This window comes from Eschscholzia californica, unplaced genomic scaffold (genome assembly GCF_041429995.1).
Source record: "Eschscholzia californica isolate CP2 unplaced genomic scaffold, dmEscCali1.0.p SCAF_3, whole genome shotgun sequence".
Lineage (NCBI taxonomy): Eukaryota > Viridiplantae > Streptophyta > Magnoliopsida > Ranunculales > Papaveraceae > Eschscholzia > Eschscholzia californica.
In genome coordinates, this window is record NW_028238420.1 from 33,866,015 (window position 1) to 33,893,159 (window position 27,145).

The 27,145-nt window shown below is 35.6% G+C and overlaps 1 long non-coding RNA gene across 3 annotated transcripts; it reads left to right on the top strand.

Annotated features, from left to right (window-relative positions):
- The first annotated feature begins 8,871 nt into the window (after nt 1-8,871).
- LOC147549728 (uncharacterized) lies at nt 8,872-11,703 on the top strand. 3 transcript variants are annotated; one of them, XR_015238084.1, is made up of 6 exons: nt 8,872-9,027; nt 9,101-9,238; nt 10,122-10,199; nt 10,289-10,332; nt 10,571-10,609; nt 11,448-11,703. It is a non-coding gene; the product is annotated as an uncharacterized LOC147549728 (long non-coding RNA). The 3 variants fall into 3 exon arrangements; XR_015238083.1 differs by having other exon boundaries at nt 8,872-9,238; XR_015238085.1 differs by having other exon boundaries at nt 8,872-9,194.
- The last annotated feature ends 15,442 nt before the right edge of the window (nt 11,704-27,145 follow it).

The following is a 27,145-nucleotide window of genomic DNA, read 5'->3' on the forward strand; positions in this document are numbered from 1 at the left end:
AAGCTCCAGCATGTTGTGAGCTTTCTTGTCTATCTTCTTTGTTTTTGCGTCGATTTTCTTCTTCAAGAACTGCAGCAGCAATATCATCAAAGGACAGAACTTCTATATTGGTGGTAATATTGATGATGAGTTGATCATATGAATCCGGTAGACTTTGAAGTAGAATTTCCCCACGTTCAACCGTGTCCATGTTATGCCCTATTGATGTAAGTTGAGAGAATAGAGTATTAAGGGTGTTGATGTGGTTTGTTACCGTTGTTGACTCCATCATTCTAAGAGTGTAGAGTCGTCTCTTCAAGAAGATTTTGTTGTGTAGTGATTTGGTCTCGTACAACTTTGTTAAAGTATCCCATATTTCTTTTGCTGACGTCTTCTCAGCTACACTTGATAATACTCCATCGGCTAGTGCTAGGTGTAGATTTGCAATAGCATTGCCATCTATCTCGTTCCACTTAGCGTCATCAAGCATATCAACCCGCCTATCTTCAATTGCCGCTAGACAATTATCTTTTCTCAAAATTGCCTTCATCTTCATTTTCCATAATGAGAAATTATTCCCATTGAATTTTTCTATATCGTACTTTGCCGCCATTATTTTGGTGTCTTCTTCCACTAACCAAACCGACAAGAACCTGGGCTCTGATACCACTGTTAGAAAGGTTGTGAGTCTTAGACACTCAATTGCAACTAAAGTCGAATATCGAATAACACGAAGATGAACAACTTTGTAGATAGATTTATACTTAAAGATGAATTACTTACAACTTCTTCTCTCTAAATAAGGAGATAACAATTATGAACAACCTCTCTCTTATTCTAGGAGATGTACTATCAACTCTCTCTTTACCAAAGGAAAGACAAGTATTTAGAAGAAACTAAACTCTCTTTCTAATACTAACTCACTTTCTCTTCACTTGGCTTGCTTATGAGATGGAATAGATGGGATGAGAATGGGATGATTTTGAATTGAAGTTCTTCATCTCCTTTTATAGTGTTGGAGGAGAAATATGGTGTGGACACCTCAACAAATGAGGTGTCTCACCAACTCATGGTGTCTACTTGATAAATTGCCACCTCAAATGATAAGAGACTTATCACCAAGGTGAGATGTCTCATTTAGAATAGATTGTTCATGTTGCTTGACACCTCACATGGTAGTTGACACCAAGAGCTTGGTTGATGCCACCTAAAGCTTCAAACAAAGTAGCTTTATCTCATCACCATTTTCAACAATAGGGTGCTTAATTATAGAAACATGGATAATCTCCTCATAAATGAAGTGGGAATTTTGATAATGAAATGGGTTAATTTCAATTTGACCTACAATTTGTGACTAAAAGAAAAAATTAACTTTCGTATTTGCTCGTCCTAAAGTTTTTTTTACGGAAACATGAATACTAGGTGAATAGAAGGACAAACATTTCAGTTGGTAATAAATTTCGGCCACATTGAAATTAACCTTTGTAAAATATCAAAATTTAATAAAGGAATATGCGACAATTACTTAGAGGATTACTTAGAGGATGACATAATGATGTACAATAGGAGTTAAGTTAATGGACCACAAATCATTTAAAATTATTTTGCAATAAAACAACACCAACAATCAAACAAGTATTATAAAAACATTTATATAGAAATAAAACCCACCAAAAATATACTAAAATAACTTTGGGAAAATGGAGATGGAGACAATATTTCCATTTTTTTTAATGGAAGAGGCCATACAAGAGAAAAGACCTAAAACAGTAAACAAATCAATCAACAGACAAGGAGACTAGGCCAATTAGAAACACCTTGTCTATGCCTTTGTCCTTGTCTTAATTTCTTCATATAATTAATAATGAAACATTGACAATGGTCTTTCCATTATTGACTGGCCCCTCATCACCACTTACACAAATTCTTTTGTTGCATAATTGGTTAAAGAAAAAAGATAAGGTTTCTCCATTGGGCTTTTGTGGTATGAGATTATTTGTGATAGCATCTTACTTGTAATATATATATACACACGGGAAAGAGATTAAGAGAGAGAGAGAGATAATTAGATATAGTATTGAAGGACTAGATCACAAAATTAACTAATTTATTTTCTTATTTGTTTGATATATTTGTTAAATGTTCTGCTAAAGTATAGGAGGTCGACATGTGATATTGTATTTTCGGTGCTACTAAATAAATTATGAGTTATTACCTAATTTTGATAATATTATATCTTTTGATGGAGAAAAAAAAAAGTACAATTTATTTGGGAACAGGGGCGGATCCATGGGGGTGCGAGGGGGTGCGGCCGCACCCCCTTGATCCGCCCGAAAAAAAGTATTAGTAGTAGTAATTCTTTTCTATATATATGTATACGTATAGGAATATATATTGTCTGATACAGTATAATGACACCAAGGAGCCGTTGGCTTAGTGGTCAAACAGTAGGTAAGTGGGAGGTTCTTACCTCGAGCGCACTAGTTCGAATCTCTCTCTCTACGAGCAGTTTAAGTTCTTTTTTTGATATATATGGGTTTGTTCCTATATAAATATATCCAGCCGTGTATAAATGACATCAATTAGAGCTTAGTGGTTGTGATATTGAGTTGTGGACGAGTGGGAGCTTGAGGTTTTGAGTTCGAGTCCCACTATATAACATATAACCAATTTGAAGTATTTTAACTTTTTAACTCGAAAATATTCAATTCAGCTATCTTAAGTTACTTAAAATTCAATTCAACTACTCTAAACCATATAAAATTCAACTTATTTACCATAAATTCTACAAACTTTAATTCATCTTTCATAAATCCTACAAGCTTCAATTCGTCTACCATAAATCTTATAAAATTCAATTTATATACTTTCTATTTTCGACGCGTTTGAGTTCATCTAAAGATTTTGTCATTTTCGACAAAAGTAAGTTGATGCGCCTTACTGAATTTTATCTCTCATATTCCAATAGTCTTGACACTATGTTACTTAGTTCTCAGCTTGATGATTACATTTACGTAATGAGGCAGAATGATGATTTCTCAAATTTAGATGGGATTGAAACTCTTGCTAGAATATTGGTGGAAACTAAGAGAGATAAAATATATCATTTAGCTTATTTGTTTATCACTTTAGCACTAATTTTGCCGGTTGCATATGTCTTCGTTGAGAGAGTTTTTGATGCTATGATGCTAATTAAAACAGGTTTAAGAAACAAGACGAGTGATCCGTTGCTGAGTGCTAATTTAGTAGTCTTTATTGAAAGAGAAGTTTTTAGTGAAATTGACAATGAGTCGATTATACGAACATTTCAAAATATATACTCTCGTATTGGCCAATTGTGTTTGTAATCGTTGATGTATTAATATAATTAATAAATATAAATATTTTGTTAATTACCGTGTTTGCAAATAAAAATTTTGTTTATATATATAAATTCGCACCCCCTAAATAAAAATCCTGGATCCGTCCCTGTTTGGGAATAACTGAATAAGATGATTTTGTTTGTTTGACTAACAAGGATGATTTTCTTTGTCAATTAACAAGGAGATGATCTTCTCTCAACAAAAAAAAAAAGGAGATGATCTTCAAACAAGTTACAAATTGTTTAAGGATATTCTACCTCAGTGCCTTGATTTTTATTTTCCATATTCCTTTCCATGTGGGGGTTTAATTTAGAATACAGTGAAAACTATTCTAGGGTTTATGAACAGACAAATCAACAATTGATCTTTCTTAGCCAATCAAACATTAGTCCAACTTTGATTCAAGAGACTCACTTATTCTTAACAAAAGAAATACTCTATTTTGAAATAAGCGTTTTGTTTGTTTTTCTCATGTTAGAACTTGAAATCTGAACTAATTGATATGTAATTTACGTGTATAGTTTGAGTATTTGCATGTGTTTATTCCTCTGATATATTCATACCTTGAAACATTTTTTTTTCATATTTAGACTTATTTTATTAGATGAAAATACATGCATTGCATACAAATATTTGTTTCGAGATCTTATGATAAATGTATGCAAAACAACTAAATTTATACATAAAGTTCGTTCAAATTTCAGATAAAAAAAAAAACAGAAACAACACGTATATGCAATTCCTACTTTTTACAATTGCAGCTAAGCTAACCCTATTTATAAGAGTATTAAGAAAACATCACCATCTCTCTTGGATAACAAAATTTAATTAAGAGAAGAAAAAAAAAATCTGTGGACTCGTTTGGTTACATTTTTTTTGTCTAAAACCAATTAACAATAATCTTTGTTATATATATATATATATATAATATATATATATATATTCCCTTATATATATATATATATATATATATATATTCCCTTACGAATCTCTTATTTTGATAGATTTGAGATTATAAGATTTGGTATTCTATTATGTATTATTGCGTGAAACTAACTATCTGATCCTGACTCGTTAAAATCAGACTCATGAATGTTTGAAATAAACGAGCAAATAAACTTTCAACAAAAAAAAAGTAAAGAAAAAAGCTATTTTGTCTGAACGTAAGATCAATTGGAGATCAATTATCAATGTGGCCGATTCCCATTAGGCAGAGTGTGTGTGAACAATGATCCTCCAATGAGAGTCAGCCACATCTTACTGGTAGTCTACCCCACTTTTGGTGAATAAATAGCATTTCTCTAGTTGAAAATGATGGCATCCAGGGGGTGAGAGGCTGAGAGCAGGTAGATGCACCCTCTCTCTCTCTAGTTGAACGTTATTCTCTATGTCTAGTGGAACCTTCTCTCTCTACAATAATGAATTATTATTGAGGAAATAACTGTAGGGGATCTTAATAAGGGAGATAAGACAAATTGATTTCTCAGATAAAGAAATTAACCAACCAAAAAAAAGATGTTAAACACGTGTCTGTCACATGATTCTTCATCTCAAAAGAAACACTAATGTTGTGTACAACTGTTCAATGTGAAGCAAATTAAGGTGACCTAGTTTTGAGGTAGCTCAACTGATTAACAACTTTATTTCAGCAGGTCATCTATAATTTTCTGGAGTTGTCTATAAGCCACCCAAAAATTATTTATGACCGGCTTTTCTCTTTGCACCCGCAGAGATTAGGGCAGTTCAAAGACACTTGAACTGAAGCTAGAGTTTGCTAGAACGAGGGAGAGGACATATTTTAGAGGTAATCTTCAAATAATCTTTACATAAAGATAGGTGATGTTGATCTGCCAGCGATCAATCTTTTTATGGGGATCGAGAGGTTAATGAACTATCTAGATTTTCTCCGAGGTAATCTAAAAGGGTTGATGTCTTTTTTGTGCTTCCAGTCTAGAGGTAGGCCTGAAAAGAGGAACCAGTCCGAACTCCGAACTGTTCGCACTGATCCAATTTGTAGACATAGAACTGAGTAGTTTGAAACCCACAGAAAGTGCCAAGATAGATGGGTTAATAGCAAAAAGACATGACACATTTGAAGTCACCCTTGACCTTTAACAAAAATTATGGGCTTGGACTCTTGAGTGATTAAGTTTATTTATCTATCAATAGAGGTGGAAGAACAATGGGTACAAACAATCATATTCATAATATAAATGTAACAATAGTATTTTTTTTTTTTTTTTGGAAATTGACCACGATGATAGTTATTACAATGGCGTTGATACATTAAAGATGTAATAAATACAATACTGCCAAATTTAACAAGAACAGGCTAAAGCCCAACTAACTATGGCCTAAAGCCCATCTACATTATTTATGTCCTAATAACTCCAAGTTCTCTGGGGATCGAACCCAAGACCTCCACGAACCTTTGGAGTATATGTCATCACTTTAATAACTCAGGCAACCAAGTGTTGACAATGTAACCATAGTATTAATAAGCAGTTATATTTTACATTCCGGGCGTATATATATATATTTGATTGAGAAGGTGCATAAAAGTGTTTTTTAAGACTATCTCATTTTAGAGTCTCATTTCTAAAAATAAGAAATACGTAGAACTTTTCGCTCTTTCCAATAACACCCATTAATATAAATTTAGTGATAATTTTATTTAAAAATAAGTCAAACTTTTTCATTGTATGGTTGAAAAGTTAATGAAGGTACAATTGGGAAAATCATGTTAGTTCTTACAGCCAAACTTTAATTAATGATGTTCCCTAAAAAATTTGGGTATTCAAAATATGTCGTTCATTTTGAGACGGACGGAGTAGTAAAAAAACCCTAGTGTATCAGAGAAAGGACCTATCTTTACTCTTATAATCTAGGTAGTTTTTCATAGAATTCACATGACAACGATCAATTGTTTTAGACGAACCAAAATAGTTCAGTAAGAAACACAATAATAGTAGCCGAAAATCCTGAGCAAGCAATTGGATTGATGATAAAATTGAATCATGGATCGCGAACAATAATTCGATTGATGATGAAAAAAGAGAACAAGTAAAAGAAGGTTTAATCGAAATGGACTAAAACCTACTTAAGACATCCCAATTACAGATAATTAAAGTCACTAAAGTTTGTGGTCTTAATCCATGGTAGTTTGGTTGCCTAATGGAACAACGACCCCCTAGATCTTTACAACTATATTTTCTATTATTTCTTCTTTATCTATTTCTGCTTCAAGCAGTCTAGCATTTCTTTCACTCCAAATGATCTAAATTGTAGCTGGAACGATGCTTTTTTTTTGTTGAAAGACTGGAACGGTGCTTATGTTGATGAAACTCTTCATGTCTTTGATTTTCTTTTGATTCCATTCTTTAACAACGTAAGTAAGGGATTATGCTTGTTGATAAGAGGGGTGTGGTTGGAATGTGATAAAGAACTCTGCACCTGCTCAGTAAAGGGACAAAGGAGAAATATATGATTTTGAGATTATCCATCTTTCTTGCATAGAGAAAATCTGTAAGTTTCTCTAATACTCAGATTTTATTCAATCTTAAACTCAAATGAGATTACAATTAGCTATTTAAAGAGAAACTAATAGTTTGTTATTATTATAACAGAATGTAACTGAATTAACTAAAAGTAGTTACTAACTAATACTTCTTTAATCCTGCAGGTGCCTTTAGAAGACTTCTTATAAGCTGATATAAGGGCTGGACCTTGACCAAGTCAATCAATGACTACTTTGACTTTAGAAGACCAAAGAGACCTCGGTCAAAAACCCTAGACTCATTTTCGCCTCTTCTGTTCGAGAGCTCTCTGAGAGAAACCCTAGAGTTATCAGCCCCCCTCAAACTAATGGTGAAGAAGATTGATGAACCATGAGTTTGTTCCTCATTTTTTGAAAGAGATCGAGTGGAAGTCCCTTCGTGAAGATGTCAGCAATCTGTTCAAGAGTAGAAACATGATGAACCACCACAGTACCATCCATTACTAAGTCTCGAACATAATGGAAATCCACCTCGATGTGCTTCGTCCGAGCATGGAAAATAGGGTTTGAAGCAAGGTATTTTGCACTTATATTATCACAGTACAACACAAAGGGTTTGTTCATGGGAATCCTAAGCTCGCTCATAAGGTATGAAATCCAAATCACCTCTGTTGCTACCGAAGATAAAGCCTTATACTCGGCTTCAGTAGAAGAGCGAGCCACAGTGGCTTGCTTTTTCGAACTCCATGAGAGAAGACTTGACCCTAGAAAGACACAAAACCCACCAGTAGACTTTCGTGAATCTGGGCAACCAGTCTAATCAGAGTCAGAGTAAGCTATTAGGGTTGATAGATCACTAGCAGTAATACAAATGCCTGACCCCATAGTTCCCTTGAGGTATCTTAATATCTTTTTGACTATAATCATATGAACTGATGTTGGCTTGTGCATAAATTGTGCTGCATAATTAACTGCATATGATATGTCTGGACGAGTTAGAGTAAGGTACTGGAGTGCTCCTACCAAACTTCTATACTCAGTTGGGCTAGTAAGCTCATCACCATCAGTTATAGAAACCCTCTGTCCACTTGAAACTGGTAGCTTTGAAGGCTTTGACTCCGGTAAATTTGCCTTTTGGAGTAGTTGTAGAGTATACTTCTTCTGGGTTAAGACCATATTATGTTGTAGAGGAGAAGCAGAAACCTCTATACCCAGGAAGTATGAAAGAGTACCCAAATCTTTCATTTTGAATGCTGCACTTAGATCAATTATAAGCTTATCTATTAGAGTAACAGAGTTGCCTGTGAGTATTATATCATCCACATAGAGTAATAGAACTATCATATCAGAGGTGAGATGATAAACAAACATGGAGTGGTCTGTTTTGCTCTTTTGAAAGCCATAAGTATGTAGAAAAGATGCAAACTTGTTAAACCAGGCCCTAGGAGCCTGTTTAAGGCCATAAAGGGCTTTGTGAAGATGGCAAACATAGATTCCTTACCTGATTCAGTAAACCCAGGTGGTTGAATCATATAAACTGCTTCATCTAGAGTTCCATGCAAGAAAGCATTTGAGACATCAAGTTGTTTAATAATCCATGAATTGGTGACTGCTATTGTTAAGATTAGTCTAATAGTGGTTGCCTTGACCACAGGACTAAATGTCTCTTCATAGTCCACACCCTCTTGTTGATGGAAACCCTTTGCAACAAGCCTAGCCTTGTATCTTTCAATAGTGCCATCACTTTTCTGTTTGAGCTTAAAGACCCACTTGCAGCCTAAGATATTCATCTGATTTGTGGCTGGAACAAGTACCCATGTTTCATTTTGTTGAAGAGCTTGAAACTCTTCATTCACTACAAAAAACAGGCTCAATAGGGACATACATTTTTATGTATGTCCCTAATATTTTCTAAATAGGGACAATTGTTTATCATTTGACCCTAATGAAATCACTATAGGGACCATTCATGTGCTTTGGGGACAGATTTTTAGAATAGTGGGATAAAAAAATGGCGGCCCATTTTGGCGCAAATATTCCCACTATTTTGACCCAAATTTATCCCTAATATCCTTGGATTTTAAAACAGTTTTCCCTTTCCTTGTATCTCTCTTCGTCTTCCCTTTCTCCCAAGTTTCATCCGCCGAGTTCTTCTACAGGGTGCGAGATCTATAAATCATCGCCCAACCGGTCAGTTTGCTATATTTCATCTTCTTCCTATCATCATCATCTTCTTCTCCTACTACCACAAACTATTTTGCAGATTCTTGATTGAGTGATTCCAGTAAGATCGGCTATAAGAAGTCGGCTAGGACAAATCGACTTGAACAAATCAGAGAAATCGGTTGCTCCTAAAGGTATTCTTTAGAACAGATTAATCTCTCAAGCAACAACTTCAATGGTGAGTTTCCAACTGGTATTCTTCTTAAAATGACTAATTTGAAGAAGTTAGATATCTTACAATTATTTTGTCTGCATGTTACCTGATTCTTTATCCAATTTGACGAATTTAGAGTTTCTTTGTCTAAGTTCCAATAAACTTTCTGGATCAATTCCAGCAAGTCTTAGTAACTATTTTAAATTGATTTCACATGTTCTTAGCTTTAATTATCTCACAAGGATTATACCTTCAAGCTTGGGTTCTTTATCTCATCTTAGAAATCTGATAATATGGTAGAATCATGTTAAGAAAGCTTCAAAAGGGTCTCAGTTGAATCTCCATTAGAAGATGGTAATGTAATGAAAATTTTCGTTATTTTCAGATGCTCAGTTTGTAGTTCTGAGTGGGTTTTTGGATCATGAGATTCTCAATTCTAAGAATGACGAAAAAACTGAACCAGAGACTAACTATAAAGTTCACTTTGAATCTCATCTTAACTTGAGTAATTTGTTCTCTCTTATAGTATACATGTACATTTAAAGCTCCTCTTGTTTACTTCAATCTTGAGTAATTTCTCTTCTTTCAAACTTGTTATTATACCCATTAGAAATAGTTTGCTCATCTTGTTTGCTTCTATCTTGAGTGAATTGTTTTCTTTTGATTTGTTATCTTTAAATTTTTTTTGTTGATGTATTGACGTTAGTGAGTTAGAGGGACGTTTCTCTTTTATTAATGAGGAATACTAATCACATCTTCAAATATCTTGTGTTGAATTTGGTTGCTGGTATGACATATGAGTGGACAATCAAGTAATGGAATAGCTTTGTTATGAATGTTTTGATTCTTGAAGTTGTCTTAATTGGGTATTGTAATTGAACTGATATGTTCTTGGCACTCTGTGCAGAGCTGTACACGCGAGAGTTGGATGGCTACTGCTAAATAGTTGATGGGCAAAGTTCATGTTCTCTTGATAGCTATGGATGTAAGAGATGTTGAGAAAGTTCTCTCTGTTACTTTTCATTTATTTTAGCTCCCTTTGCTTAGTTCTGATATCCAGAGATTTGATTTTAGTGAAATCGGCTAGGAGATTTCAGAGAAATCAGTTTCTCCTATAGGTAATACTTTAATTAAATTTATTTCTTCATCTTATTTTTCTACGATAGTAACAATTTTTCTTTTCCCAAACTTTAAATTCATTGTAAGAAGAAATTGATTGATTTCCAGGAAGTGGGTGAATTGTGGTCTTGATCCTCTTTCTCTTTGGGCACACCAACAACTTTCAACACTATAAAACTGATTTCCCTCTCCTTCATCTTCTTTCTCTTACTTTTTACCTCTTTGCTATTTGGGCAGGTTGGGCTTTTTATCTCATCCAGCTTGGGCAGAAAATTGGTATGCAGTTGCTCCTCATCTATTTCATATATTCATTTACAATGTTGTGTCTTTCATAGTTCTTGTTTGTGATCAAAGATTCCATTATGACTATATTCTATATTGTCTATCACCTTTTACTCTTTTAGAAGCCCTTCATTTCATACTATTATGATTCATATTGTTTAGTCCAAATGTTGGATTGTGGCTCGTGAAGCGTAAAAGCTGCATTAAATTCATAAGGATTCCTATTGTCTATCTTAATTACTCACCCTTATGAACTGTTTATCTTAATGCTGATTCGCCATTTACATCTGCTGCAGCGTCACAGCAGCCTTTGGGTCGCTTCTGCTGCAGCATCGCAGCAGCCCAAGGGCAACTGTTGTGTCGAAGAGTTATCGCGTTTTAATTTGCTTTAGTTTGCAAAAAGTAAGTAAATATTAAGTCGTGGAAAGTAAACGGAAAATCATTGACTCCTTACCCTATTAAGCTACTACTAAATTAATCAGGCGAAGTTGGAGACAAGCTAACTTACTCATCGCTCTCCTCTGGTGGTGGTTGCTTTGTATGTTCAATAATATATTTTGGGAGTACAGTACTTAGTAGAGGTCAATTCATCAGTTAAAGTAGTTGATATAGTAATACAGACTAGCATACCCTCTGTATTTTAGGCATTATGTTCTATTTTTAGTGCATTACACAGAACTCAAGTTTATTTCTTTTCCTATGTGTAGAAAATTTAGTGCGAAGTCTGGGTTCAGTTTTTTTTATGATGTTAGAGTTGTAAGTTCACATGATTTGCTACTTGCATTATATTTTTTATTATCACAGACACATATTGATGTTAGAGATTTTGCAGATTATCTACGATGTTATCGAGATGGAGAGTATAAATCATGTGGAGCAGTGGTCAGTGAGATCGATAGATATGCAATTGATAGTATGTGCAGGCTTCTTGTTGTAACAAATTCGGTTTGATAGAATTGATCTTGAATGTTTTTTTGTTAGTATTTGTTAAATACTCTAGGTTTGTAAAGGTTTTGGTTGACATAGCTACAAACAAAATACAATATCTTTGTGTATGGACAAAATATTTTGATTATCAATGTTTGAACTCATGTTAATTGTCAAATTTATTTGATTGCGAATAATTTCTCTATTTGTCTTAAAGAAAATTCGAGCAATATTTTCTGGCAATTAATTATCCCAAATGCAAGCTAGAAAAATTCCACCTAAATTCATAAGGACATATATCAGTTGTCCCGAATATAGGCTAGGGGCTACAGTAAATTCCCAAAATTTCTGCAAACTAATAGGGACAGATGTTGATTGTCCCTGAAGAGGATGAACTCTCCCAAGCTTTTAGGGACAGTTTCTGACTGCCCTAATATCTGTTTATGTAGGGACAGTTAAAAGTCGTCCCAAACACAATATTGGGGACAAACTCCATCCGTCGCTACAACTGTCCCTAATACCATTTGGGACGCCACTTTCAGGGACGGACAGAAATCGTCCCCAAAAGATTATTGGGGACGATTTTTACATTTTTGGGACGGTTTTTGGCCGTCCCTAATGACCATATTTTTTGTAGTGATTCATAGCCTTACACCATTCAACATGCTTAGATGCCTCTTTATAGGTAGTAGGCTCAGTTGGAAGTTGAAGAATGGACAGATAGGCAACATTAAGAGTGTGAGGTGATGAAAAATGTGCCACAAAATCAGTAGGCAATAGCTTATTTTTGATAATACCATTCTTCCTTCTTGTAACAATCTGATCAGTTGTTGGCAACTCTGGATTAGATGGTGTACTAGCTGCTAAGTTAGGTGTCCTTGATCCATGAGAGGGTAGACAACTAGGCACTGAATTAGTAGGTGTGCTGGTAGTAATACTAGATGAACCTAGTTCAGAGTGATCAGATGTAGTGAAATCCAGAGAAGGAAAAGGTAATGATATATGTGGTGTTGAATTCTGATCACACCCAGACTGTTTCTCAAGGATGGAAGCATGAGGAAAGTTGCTTTCATCAAAGGAGACATGTCTGGAAATATATAACCTCTTGGTAAGAGGATCATAGCACCTATACCCTTTATGATCAGTGCTGTACCCCAAAAATACACATTGGATACTCTTAGAACTGAGCTTATCCTTCCTAAGGACTCCCAAATGAGGGTAACAAGCACAACCAAAGATCTTAAAGATAGAATAATCAGGTGATATGTGAAACAGTACCTCAAAAGGAGAAACCCCATTTAGAGTCTTAGTTGGAACTCTATTTATGACATAGACTGCAGTGCTAAAGGCATCAAACCATAAATGTTTAGGTAAAGAACTGTGAAAAGATAATGTATTACCTAACTCAGTGATATGCCTATGTTTTCTCTCAGCTTTCCCATTCTGCTGAGGTGTATATGGGCAAGAACTTCTGAAAGTTATACCATTTGTGTCTAGAAAAGTTCTGAATTCACCCTTTTGAAGTTCAGGAGCACCATCAGACTGAAAATAAACTATCTTTTCTTTGAGTAAGTTTTCATTAGTAGCTTTGAAATGAGTGAAACATTTCACACTGTCTAATCTTAATTTCATAGCATACACCCAACTATATTTGCTGAAATCATCCAAGAATAGAATGTAATATCTTGCCCCATTAGGTGTAGAAACAGGGGCTGGTCCCCAAATGTCACAATGTATTAGGTGCAAAGGTGTATTTGTAGTAGTAGTAGAAGCTTCAAAGGGTAAACATTTACTTTTACCCATCTCACAAGATTTACAAAAGGATTTATCATTTGGATTGGATAATAGAATTTTGTTTTCATGATGTAGTTGTTTTATGACACCACTATGAGAGTGACCTAGTCTGGCATGCCAAGTTGTATATGGTGATGCTACTTGAGCTGTATGAGCTGAGACTGTTCTTGACTTAAGTAAGTCACTTTGAACTTCAATAGGGTATAAATTGTTTTTGACAGGACCCTCTGCCAAGATTTTTTTTTACCAAATATCCCTTATATTATATCCCCATGGCATGAATTCTATTGACACAGAGTTATCCTTGGTAAACTTTGAAATGGATAACAAGTTTCTTTTAAGACTAGGAACACACAAGACCTTATGAAGATCAAAAACACAAGTAGAAGTAGATAGCTTAGATGTACCTGTACTGGCAATTGGTAAGAAATTCCCACTGCCAACCATTACTGCCTCAGTTTCATTATAAGATTGAGATGATGATAAGTTTTCAGTTGTATGGGTCATATGGCTGCTAGCACCTGTATCAGCTAGCCAAGCCTTGTCTTTGTGATTTACAGAATCCGAAGTATGAGAAATAACATGACATTCCTCATGAGTAAAGAAAGGATTACAGTCTTCAAAAATGTCATCAAGTGAGTGTTCAATAGCAGTGTAACACTCCTCAAACACACCAGCATCTGTGTCTGTAGAGATTTGTTCATAAGTAGAAACAATAGCATTGTTGCATTCAAGAAGAGATTCCTCTTCATAAGGATATGATTTTGGCATTTCATCATTACCAATATTATCATTTTGATCCTGTTCTTCAGTATAGTAACCTGACTGTGGTTTGTTTGGTTTGTATCTGGAATAGCAGTCAGTAGCAACATGGCCCCATCTTTTACAGATTCCACATGGAACTGTGGTGAAATCAAAGTCATCAGCTCTTTGATTTTTTGATTTATTACCTTGGGTTTGTGAAGTAGAACCCTATTTTTTTACATAGGATTGATTTCTATAGAAATTTGGAGATGGTTTGTTCCTTTGAACAGAAGAAGGAACAATTCTTTTGACATAATAAACCTCATGATCACTTTGTTTTGCAAGTAACCATTGTTCATGTTGGATAAGTCTGGATTTTAGCTGTGCTAATGATAGGTGTTCATTATGAGCCATAAGAGCAATGGTGAATTGATCATAGTCAGAAGATAGACCTTGAATAGCCAATCTGACTAACTCTGAATCATTTACCCTATCATGAACAGAAAGTAAAGCATCTGAAACTTGTTTTAATTCCCTTAAGTACTCAGAAATTGAAGAATTACCCTTCTTTATACTCTGTAATTTCCTTCTAAGTTGATCTTTTTTTGATTCTAAGCCTTCATTGTTAGTGATTTCTAAATAGTTCCAGATTTCTTGTGCAGATTTCAATCCATAAATGTCATAATAGATAGACTTAGAAAGTGTACTTTTAAGATAAGACTTGACAAAACTTTCCTTACTTCTCCATAATAGAAAGTCAGGATTCACCTGTTCTACTCCATGAATTATCTTGATTTGAGGAGGTTCTTCAAAAGAACCATTTACAAACCCTATGAGTTCATAAGTATTCAACATTGTTTCAACTTGGTCTCTCCACATCAAATAGTTGGAGTCATCAAGTTTCTCAGTAATGAAACTAGTTACAGAGGAAATAGGTGGGAGATTATCTAAATTTGCAGAAGCCATGATGAGAAAGAAAACCTTGTTGAAGACGAGCATGAAAAAACAGTAAGTGAATGATCTAAATTGACTTTGATCTTGATATTACTTTGATGTTGATCTGATTTTACTTGATATTGATGATTTTACTTTGATGTTGATCCAATTTTACTTGATATTGATGATGATTTTAACTCAATTTTCATCTTCTTGATGTGATTTTACGAGATATTGATGATGGATAAGAGATTGCTGTTGGAGTATTGCTGAGAAACCCTAATTTGATCTAACCAAGACTTCTGATACCATGTAAGTTTCTCTAATACTCAGATTTTATTCAATCTTAAACTCAAATGAGATTACAATTAGCTATTTAAAGAGAAACTAATAGTTTGTTATTATTATAACAGAATGTAACTGAATTAACTAAAAGTAGGTACTAACTAATACTTCTTTAATCCTGCAGGTGCCTTTAGAAGACTTCTTATAAGCTGATATAAGGGCTGGACCTTGACCAAGTCAATCAATGACTACTTTGACTTTAGAAGACCAAAGAGACCTCGGTCAAAAACCCTAGACTCATTTTCGCCTCTTCTGTTCGAGAGCTCTCTGAGAGAAACCCTAGAGTTATCAAAATCTATTTAGAACCCTTTTCAGATCAGAATATCAGTTGTCGGAATTGAATTATGCTCCAAAAGCAAAAGAAAGAAACTATTGAAGGGATAATTTTATTTCTGTAGAATGTGGAAGTGATGATCACAAGATAGCTTACAATTTGTTCCAATGCTTAGTAGAGGGACCTAAGAGTGAAACCATCAGGACTGAGTTAGAGGCATCTGTGGTAGCTTCAAGCACGGTTAGTAGGTCCTGAATCTCTGATTCTCTTATAGGTCTGGTAAAGTGCGAATTCCATGAATCAATATTAGAAAAATTATCTCCCGTTTTATCTGAGATTGAAGTTTGCTTTGTTTTTTTTAGGCTCTCAAGTATTCAGTTCTAACCCATGTCTTTGTCCAATCATCAGTCTAGAAAATAATCTTATCTCCTTTATTAATCTTAAGCTTTGTTAGTTTTTGAATCTCATGGGTCATAGTTTAAATGAATTCTCGAGGAAGCCAACCTTTCTTCTCTCCATTTTAGGAACCATTTAACCAGGCTGACCTTTATACTTTTGGTCTATTATTGTTCTCCATAGATTGTCCGTTCTTGACCATAGCGCCAAAGCCATTTATCAAGCAAGGCTATGTTCATTAATCCCAAGTTTTTAACTCCCAAGCCACCCGATTCCTTGTTACGACAAATTTTGGACGATGCTATCCAGTGGTGCTTCCTTTTACATGTTGATGAACCCCGAAAGAAGTTCATGGGTTGTCGTTTCACTAGTATTCCTTATTCTAACTAGCACGTGAAATTAACATAGATAAAAAGTAAATGGGTATTGGCGTATAGAAGTTAATGGGTTTTGATATACGAAGAGCATTTTTTAGCAAAGGCAGTGCATTAGATAGGGAGAGCACTTTTATTAGAATAGGGAGGGATAAACATTTTTATTAAAATATCCCAAATTTATACTCTGGTCCCTCCCATCAAACTAATTTGGACCAAAAGAGTGAGAAGAGAGTATCCTCCTGTTCGACTAAAAACCTTCGAGAGAGAAGAGAGAATCCTGTTAGACCTAAAACCTTAGATCAAATCAAAGAGAGAGAAGAGAGATAAACATCTTGAGAACGAGAAAAGTCCTAAATCTGTTCGATCCTATCTAAAAGATAGATATAGAGATAGAAACCTAAACCTTAGATGACTAACACAACACTCATCTCCATAGAGAGTTTGTAATTCTTGTTATTGCTTGATTTCTCCATAGATTTTTAGGGTTTTAACACTAATTAAAGTAACTTTTGAGGATTTCAAGTATCAATATTGCAATAAAGAATAAAAAAAAGGATGTAATTTGAAAAATATATAAGTGACATTTACATAAAAGAAATTTCGCTTAGCATAAATAAAAATTCATGAATACCAACTGACATTATACAAAATTCGGCCAGAGCGGTTGAAAAAACAGACTAATTTGAGCCATCTCGACCGAAATTTATTATTATTTTCAGCGGGACCGGCCGAAATTTGTTATTTTTTGCAATCGATCCAACCGAAATTTGTCATCTTTTTCAGTTGTTACTACCGAAATTTGTTGTCTTTTTCAAACGACCATACTCAAATTTGTTGTCTTTTTCAGTCGATCCAACCGAAAATTCTTTACGAAAAAAAAACGACCTAAAACCCTAAAACGTTTGTTCAACCATAGAGGAAGACAAGAAAATGATATTTCTTTACCTGAGACATATTATCTTCATTATAAATGTCTTTGTTTAAGTCGATAACTTCGTTTAAGTCGATGTCCTTGTTTAAGTCGATGGTTTCGTTTAAGTCGATAGGTTCGTTTAGGTCGAAGGAATCTTCTTTCTTGATGTAGGTTGCCTCCTTCATTAACGGTGGTTCCTCATCCATGAGATCCTGAGGCATCATTAAAATCTTGAAACTAAGACTATAGTGATGATAAACTTTGGAAGTTTTTTAATACTAATGGTGATGTTGATAGTAGTGACGATATTAGGGTTTTGGTTGTTTATGTGAGAGAAACTACAAGTGAATAAAATATTAGATTTATTATTAATTTTTATCTAAGTCCTTCTATTTTGGCACGATTTATTAAGTGATCCTTATAACGCCCTCCTTAAACTAATTTGGTAAAGGTTCAGCAAATACATAAATTGACATTTCTAACGCACTGCCTTTACTAAATAGTGCTCTTCCTATACCAAAAGCCAAGTTAATGTACTCTTAAACAGAACTAACCTTCCTCATTTTAAGAGGCATTTTCACTTTGAACAAGCCAGTTTGTGTAGTATCTTTTTACCTATGAGCCGTCAAAATCTTTACACTTGGAAGATTTGCCTAAATGGACAACCAAGTATGTGAAAGGAGGGAAATCCTGTTTGAAGTTGAGAAAGATAAATACTACTAAAGATCAAAAGAAAACATTTTTTGCCAATGAGAAAGATACACATGGATATAACTATTTCCACCAATTTATTTATTTCTAATCTTGTAACTGAGATTGCAAGATCAATGGGAGTAATAATTTAGTTGGTAGTAAGGAATGTTGTTTTTCGGTATACCGATTCAACGAGTTGACTCAGCGAGTCTATAACCGAATCACTGGTGAAATTGGTTACTACTTTGATTTTATTTGTAAATCAATCAAAAACACTTTCTTTCCAAATTAATAGAGAAAAACTGAGGAATAGAATTAACTCATTATCTTTCGTATTTCTAACCGATAATGTCTGTTATCCAGAACAGATGATTCGTAGTCGAATCTCACTATCGATTTAAGATCGGAAAGAGGAATTGTATTCCTTCTGTGTTTACTGATTTATTATTTATAAATCAACAGAGTTCTGATTTTAAAAAATTATAATGTCTTTGATTAAGAAATCAGATAGACTAAAAAGAAAAAGAAAAACCAAAGGATAAGCAGAAGAAGATTTTTAATCGAGGCGAGGTATTCCTCTTTCCAATAGACAATTGACGCCCTGTATAGTACCAAATAGTTATCGGTGTTTGTCTCCCAGGATACAATGATTACCTTTCGATTCAATGGTACTTCGAATCAGAAAGCAGTCGAACTTGAAAGTATACTAACCTCTGACTTAATGCAAATGGACCAAACTTCTTTCTTATGAAACTCCTTGAAAACTCTGCTAAATCTTTCTCTTAGACACTCTAATATGATCTTCTATTAATGCTGGAGACTCTGGAAAAAACGGAATTAAATTTGGAGTTCATTTGGGTCCTATAAATAGGTTTCGAATAGATGCATTCATAAGGGACACTTCTGTTGGGTTTTAGAGACGCATCTGTTGGAAGAAAGAGGTGACTGATCACTTAGTTCCAACAGTTACTTGTCGGCTGCGATTAGGACCATCAGATTGCTCTCAAAATCTCGGAAGCAGCGCCATCCATTGGATCTTGAGATGTATCCCGAAAGTAGCCTGGCATATGAAGGAAATCAGCCGTTAAATTGAGATTCGGGAGATGTCCCACTCCGTGCCCGACACGGGCTTAACCAGATCCGTTGGATCTTGCGCATTTGCGCGGAGCGAACGCCAGCCGTCTGATCTAGGCGTGTTTGCTTTCCGTAAATGGTCCCCAAACCAACTTTTCTTTATTGCGATTTAGTCCCTAAATAACCAAAAATTGATCGAACTTCAGACTTAAATATCTCATTCATCCGAAATCGGATTTGAGTGATTCTTGGCTCTAAACTTAAGAGCTCGACGAGACGAATGCAATGGCTTGTTTTGTTTCTGAGTTTGACGACTTGAACCGATCCAAAATTGACTCCAATTCCAACAAGGAACATAAAAGTATAATGAGAAAAAGAGCGAGAAAAAAATAAAATTTTGTTCTGATGGTTACTGACTATAGGTCTGTAATGGTGATGGTGGTGGAGGAAGAGGAGGAAGAAAAGAAAACAAAAAGTTAGAGTGCTTTTTTTTTTAATGAAACTGGTCGGCACTTGGTTGACCAAATGGTCCCAAATTCTACACATAAAAGTTGCTAATCTGTTTAATGACAATATGACATTAAAAAAAAAATCTATCTTATCTAAATATAGTACAATAAGTTGCTTCTGGATGGGTCTTTCCAAATTATTTACTGATATTTGTGGGGAAAGCATTTCAATTGCTCAAATCTAGGGTTTTAAAATGATCCAATGGGGTGTGGTTATTCATGCATGAAGAGTTTGGAGGATTTAGCTTCATTTTTTTTTTTTGATGAGATAGGATTTAGCTTCATTATTAATCAAATGCACATGCTACCAATTACTAGAAGAAAAATGCATGAATTTTAAGATAGATGACAAAAGAGGGGCCACCGACCTAGTATTATACTTACGTTAGTTAATGTCAATTATGGTCAACAAGATGACCTTTATATACTTTGTAAAGGTAATCAGACTGACCAACAATTACCCTTTTGTTTTCTTAAATAAAGAGTTAATTCTTATTTGGCCCCCTACTTTGTGACCAGCTTCTTTTATGGCTCCTTATTTTTTATAAATTCAAATATGGTCCCTTTTTTAGTATAAATGTCATACGTACACTTCCTGTATATATTTTTTCAAAATAAAGTTAATTAAAACACATGCAATTCCACCTCACTTCCACCTCACATCTCTCTCCCCACCTCACCACTCTCTCTCTCCAACTCACCTCCCTCTCTCTCCCTAACTCACCCTTGTCTTCTCCGGCGAAGGTCGCCGGTCGGAAAATTTCAGGCCGACGACCCAAACATAAAAAAACTCTCATCTATCTCTAGACACAAGGGGTTTGTTTAGAGAGACAGGAGAGAGAATTTTTTTTATGTTTTCCGACCAGAAAATTTTCCGACCGGCGATCTTCGTCTGAGAAGAGAGAGTTGAGGTGGAGAGAGATGTTTTCTAATTAATTTTATTTTGAAAATATATTTATAGGAAGGGTAGTTATGACATTTACGTTAAAAAAGGGGCCTAATTCGAATTTATGAAAAATTAGGGGTCAAAAAAGAAGCTGGTCACGAAGTAGGGGGCCAAAAAGAAAATAACTCTAAAAATATTTACAAACAAAAGGTGGACGTGACTCTCAAATGAAAGTTAAAGTTGCTACAAACAATAGAAGATGAAACAGACATAAAGTAATGTTGAAACTCTTTAAACTTCAAGAATGATAAAGCTTTCGTCACATTGAATCAGTTGGAGTGGAAGGTGACTCACACCGGAGCTTCAAAGCCCATTGAAAGACTAGCAAGATTGCTCTACATTCCCTTTCTTCAGCGAACTGGGGTCGTACAACCTCCGAAATAGCTTGAAAAAAAAATCAGATGTATGACCATGATTGATGGATTAGAGCCGGCAAGAGTTCGAAGTTACGATTCAACAAAGTAATCAAAACATTTGATTACTAAGGAATGAAGAGAATCTTGAATCTCGGGAATTCAAAAGGGAAAGTGGGAGTAACAACTTTCTAAGGTCCGGTATGCAGAGGACATATCAAGATTGAGTTCAACATAGAGATGTCGAAAGCAGTTAAGAACTGTCTCAATAAACGACCACACACAATAGGATGAAATTTTTTTGGGATAAAAAATCTACAAGCATAGATCGAAAGGATGATAAGATTAAGAAACTTGACAAGCTAAGAATCTTAAAATCTGAACTCGAAAAATTCTCAAAGAGAAATTCGACCCAAATCTCATGACATAAAGCTCAGCGAGACTCAAAGTCTAAATAGACATTGATGAGCAAGCACACATGAGAAAGATATTTATGCCTAGAACATAAAATCAGTCACGTTGGACATGATTAACATTTAGACATCTCTAATACTAGAGTATAAAGAGACGTCGACATCCGAATTCAGGTTCGATAATCTGAACCACTACTTAAGAGCATCCTAAAAGCCATAGGATGAAGTAGTACAAAAGTTGAACATGTCACACATTGCAAACTTCTAGACATGGAAGGAAAGTAGGCCGGAAAATGTTTTCGAGTTGATAACTATTGCAGACTTTTACAAACGAAAGAATAAAATTGAAACTTAAGAAATTTTAAAACTAGTATTATCAAAGAAAATTGAAGTTTAATTTCGATTAATTGATAATTAGCAAAGTTTAACCGAATTACATCCGTTGTCAACTAGACTGTCACCTAAGACGAAATATGAATGAGTTCATACATAAGTGATGCAGGAGCACCCGGGCCGGGCCCGTAAAACTGCAAGCCTCTCGACCATATAGGCTAGTTGGCCATACCATTAGTTTTAGGAAGAGTCCCAGTTTAGTAAGATTCGTATTGAATCTAGGTTTTGGAAGTTGCATTATTTCAGTATTTCCATTGTTTAGGAAAGTCCAGTTTGGGTCTATCTAGGAAAGTCTAATATCCAATAAAAGGAGGTTCAGTCTGTCTTTATTATTCACATTAAAGAGAAAACCCAATTGAGTTTAATCAAGTTTATAGTTATTTCGAGATATTTAATCGTTATTTTATCGTTCGTCGTTTACTTTTATTATCTTCTTTAAATTCCGCTGCGATTACATCAATAAGTCTAAGGCAAAAGGAGTTTACGAAAGTGACTCAAATTTACAAACTTTTGTTATCAGAAATAAATTAATTGTTTCGTCGTCTAAATTTGGTAGTATTTAAACGACAGTCCATGGATAATAAAATATTCCAAATAGGTTTGTCAGATACGTGATCTGATGAATGAGACCCTATTAAGTGAACTTGGAATTATTTCATTATCATCTCCCTAGTCCAGGTCATTACATGGACAACAATGACTTACGAAGACTAGCAAGTGAGATCGACATAATAATGTTGTTTCATGGGCTGTGTGAATAAGGTATTCGAGTCGATCACGTGGGTGTATTATTAGGAATATACACTGAATAACCCACAAATGAGAAGTACATCAATAGTGATGAACATCAAATACTTCTCACACACAAAGTTGGAGAGATTCCCCAGAACATGAGTGCTTCACTCATCTTATGTAAGGAATATCTGACTTCAGTTCCGTTAAATGTCGCGCCGTAAAAGGAGGTTATAAAGGCGAACACTGGGGCATGCATGATAGACATGAAGCTGAGAGGGAGTACAAGAATGGATTGTGGCATCCTATTAAATTAGGAAAAAGTATCTCGAGGCCACTTGATGAGTGAAAACTGAAAATGCGTGGAATGAATTAAGTAGTTAATCATTTGTTTTGACAGTTGTGCTCGGGATCAAGAAATTCTGAAAGATGTGACATATCAAATGGGATATAAATTGACACAGAAATCGAGCATTACATTTGTTCCAAGTACAAGTGGGCGACTGAAGCAGGTGTCCTTCGACCAAAGATGAAACTCGAGTAATTTATCGGATAGGACAATTGATGAAGAAGATCATCAAGTCCGGATGATTTAGGGGTCGTAGTGTTTAGCTAGAAACCAACTACGAACGTCGAATCACGAAGCGATTCGCGGCTAACTTCGTCCGAATCCTACATCGGGTTACACCAAAGAGTGTCAACTTGATCGGAAGATATGACTAGAGGTATGAGACATGTATGCATGGGTAAGACCAATAAATATGTCTAAAAGGCCTAAAACAAGTTTAGGCAAAGATAGTACAAAAGGCCCGAATAAAGAGATTTTGGGTCAGGGCTCTTAAGAGAGATTTTATGCCCAAAAGAGGACCGGCCATGCTTGGCTGTGTGCCCCTATAAGGGTGGTCCAGATCTGTCCAAGAGGGGCATGCTATGGTTGGCCAAGAGAGAGGGAAAGAGAAAATAGCAATTATATGTTATTTTTGACTATTCCCTAAATCTTATTCAAAATGGCCTTTTAGGAAACCTAATTGGGGTTTTACTCTAACTTAGGGTTCTATATAATGCCTCTGAGACTTTAATAAGGTGTGGAAAATTCTCAAGAAGCTTTCTAACTCTACAATATCAAGTAGAGAAAGAAATAGAGATAATTCCCAATACTATCTATCTAGTGAAAGAAGAAGTGTTCTTCAATCTAACCACCATTGGAGTTCTAGCTAACAACGAGGTGGGATATCAATGTGATCGCTCGGTGTTCTAAGTAAAGGAGCTACAATTGGAGCTTTTGGTCTTCTCAAAAGGGATTGGAAAGGTTCGAGGGAAAACGAGCGATTAAGGTAATCTTCAAACTAGCTAGTTAACTTAGTTGTAATCATTAGCTTATGCATGAGATCTTGGGGATACTAGTGTTAGACATTAGACGTCTGAGATTCCGCTACCAACACTAGGAGACACCATAACCCAACAGGGCTCCCTTCAGTGATTGATGAGACATGAAAATGTCCCATCTGAATCTCTTAACTCGGGTTAGTTAGTCTATTTCGAGCGGTTACTCTGATGATTTGTAAGTTTCTCTTGTTCAGGTGTTTTCTATGGAATTTTGCTCGAAAAGTAGATAAAATCGAAAGAAATACGCACCTGGGGCATTTTGGTCATTTAGAGGTTATGACATTCTGGTAACTTGGAAAGTATTGGTACTCGAATGCAAAGTATAGTGGAAGACGAACCCAACGACGAAAATGAGAGTCAAATCGGAGTTCGGATGAGAGACTTATAGCTAGTCAAAGTTTGGATTAAAATCAAGTCAACAGTGACACGTGGCGAAAACCTGACGTCGAAGAGGAATGTTTCGGTACAGTCTTCGGGTTCTGTGGGATAGAGTCACGTTGGCAAATGAAGAAGGATCGGGTACTTTTGTGCATCCAGATTTTGGTGGCCCGCAAGAATCTAACGGTCCATCTTTCGGTCAGAACACATGGGTCCATCGAAGCCTGTGTTGTAACTCTCTTTGACACGTCCGCGAAACAGTGGATCATTTTGCTTCCTCCCCATCAATACGTGAACTGCTTCTCCCGTATTCTCTTCTCCTATCTATCAAATCCTTTTTCAAATTCAAATCAAAACAGAATTAGAGGGAAACCGAGAGAGAAGGTCAGGTATTCTCGGCTGAAGGAGGATCGAGAGAAGTTCGGGGAGATTGGTTTGGGCGAGATTTTTTGGCGACTAACTTTATAAAAGAGAAAAGCTCTCGGCTGAAAGTGGGGGGGGGGGAATCGATTTTAGAGAACAAAAATAGAGAAGATAGAGTTTTTTTTTTAAAAAAAAGAACAGGAGAGAGAGAGACAGAAACCGAGAGCTTAATCAGTTTTAGTTGTTTTTGAATTTTTGTTTTTCTTTGATTAACTCTGTTTCTTAGTGAGAAAAGAGAGAGATTACAGAGGAAGAGAGAAAGTTAGAGAGAAAGACAGAGAGATATTGTAGAGAGAGACTCGGTTTTGAACATCAATTAATCTCGGTTTTATTCTTTTTTCTTTCTTTTTTGTTCCTGTTTCTAGTGAGAGAGAAGTAGATAACATAGAGAGAGAGATTAGAGTAAGAGATAAAGAGAGAAACAGGAGGTTAGAGAGAGAAAGAAGGTTGAAGAAGATGAGAAAATAAATTTCCCAGAGGGAAACCATTTCCGGGAAGACGAGAAAATCGTTTTCCCAGAGGGTGCGTTTGGCAAATTTCCGGGAAAAACAGAAGGAAATCAATTCCTTAGGCTCTGTTTGGTGGGAAAATCGCAGAAAAGTTAAGTTTCTTTCTTCTTTTTCTTATACTAATTCAAATATTTATCGTTTCTAGCATGAGTAGCTAAATCTTTTCTATTTAGGGTTTTAGATGAAGTCATAATAATTATTTTCTCGATAAATTTATTAAAGTTTTTACTATTTTAACGATAAAATCTTCAGGGTTTTTAGACCGTTCATGGACTAAAACCTGAGTTATATAAAGAACTCTCTAATTAGATCAAAATTAAATTGTCGTTAGAATTATTAGGAAGACGGATTCGAAAACCCTAGGTTCCCTTTTTCTGAATACCGACTTATTTCTTTATTTATTTTTGAGTTTTATATTTTATTTTTACTTTACCACCATCAAACCAATTCTAAATCTCAATAGTTTTAAGGTTAGAATTTAGTTTAAATTAGTCTCTGAGGAACGAACCGGTCTTACCGGAACTATCACTTGACGCCCGTATACTTGCGGGTGGTGACCTTTTAGGGTAACCTTTTAGGCCCATCAAGTTTTTGCCTTATACCGTAAGATGGCCAGTGTTTTGGAGAAATGAGCGAAGTTTCCGGGGCAATAAGTTTTGGGTGGAAACAAATATTTTTTGTTTCCTCCACACTTATTATTTTCAGCTTCTTCCCTTTTCTTCCTCTCCCACTTTCACCATGAACTTCGGCAACCTTCATCGTAAATTTCGGCGAGACTCAACAACACTTCTTCTTGTTTCTCACTTCCCCATATCTTTTCTCTCCCTCCCCTCTCTTATCCTATCTATACTCTCTCTTCTCTCTCTATATCTCCGGCGAAGGGGAGGAACCCTAGTTTCCAGACGAAACCGATCTGGTTTCTTCTGGAAACCAAACCAGATGAGATCTGGTCTCATCTGGAACCAGACGAGATCAGATCTCGTCTGCTTGTCTGGTTTCCAGACGAAACCAGATCGGTTTCGTCTGGAAACCAGAAATCCGGCGAAGGAGACTCCTTCGCCGGATTTAGAGAGGGACAGAAGAGAGCGAGAAGAAAGAGAGAGAGAGAGAGAGAAAAAAAGAAGGGAGAGAAAAAAAGAAAAGAGAGAGACAAGAGAAAGAGAGGGAGAGAAGAGATAAGAAGTCCCCGACCGTCGTCGGACACTTCCGATCGGCAACATTTTGCCGGCGACGTTTAGGGTGAGTTTGGTTTATGTCTTTTTGGATTTTCACCTATTTCCTCGGAAACTATTTTGATTTCCCCAAAGCGCTTGCCCGTAAGATTATTGGCTATCTTCAGTATATAATGTTAACTATACTAGATCTCGCGTTCTCCGTTAACATGGCATGTTAGTTTGTGCATGCTCTGGCTCACGATCACTTTCAGGTGGTGAAACGAATTCTTCGCTATCTCAAGGGCACTATTTATCTCAGTTTACGGATTTATAAGGATCCTTCAAGTACTTCTCTTTTGGCATACTCTGATGTTGATTAGGATGGGTGCCCTGACACTCATCTCTCCACTACAGGTTTTTCTACTTTTTTGAGCTTAAATTTAATTACTTGGAGTGTGAAGAAGCGGCTCACAGTCTCTTCCTCGAGCTCTGAAGTTGAATATCGAGTTGTTGCTACTACTGGTACTTACGTGACATGGACCAGTTTTGCTCTCATGGAACTTGGTATCTCAGTAGCTTCATCTGCTCGAACTTTCTGTGACAACAAAAGTGCAACACAGATACTACAAAGCCGCTATTTCATGGTAAATCCAAGCGCATTGCATCAGATTACCACTTTGTTAGGGAAAAGGTGGCGGATGGTTCTCTTCTTATCAAGTTTGGTCTATCACGGGATCAGTTCGCCGATTCTCACTAAGAGTCTTTCTCATGGGAGTTTCTTAGATCTTTGTCTCAAATTGAACTCCGGTTCATTCCGGCTTTCAATTTGCGAGAGGGTAAAGTTTCCTTTTAGTTGTAAAC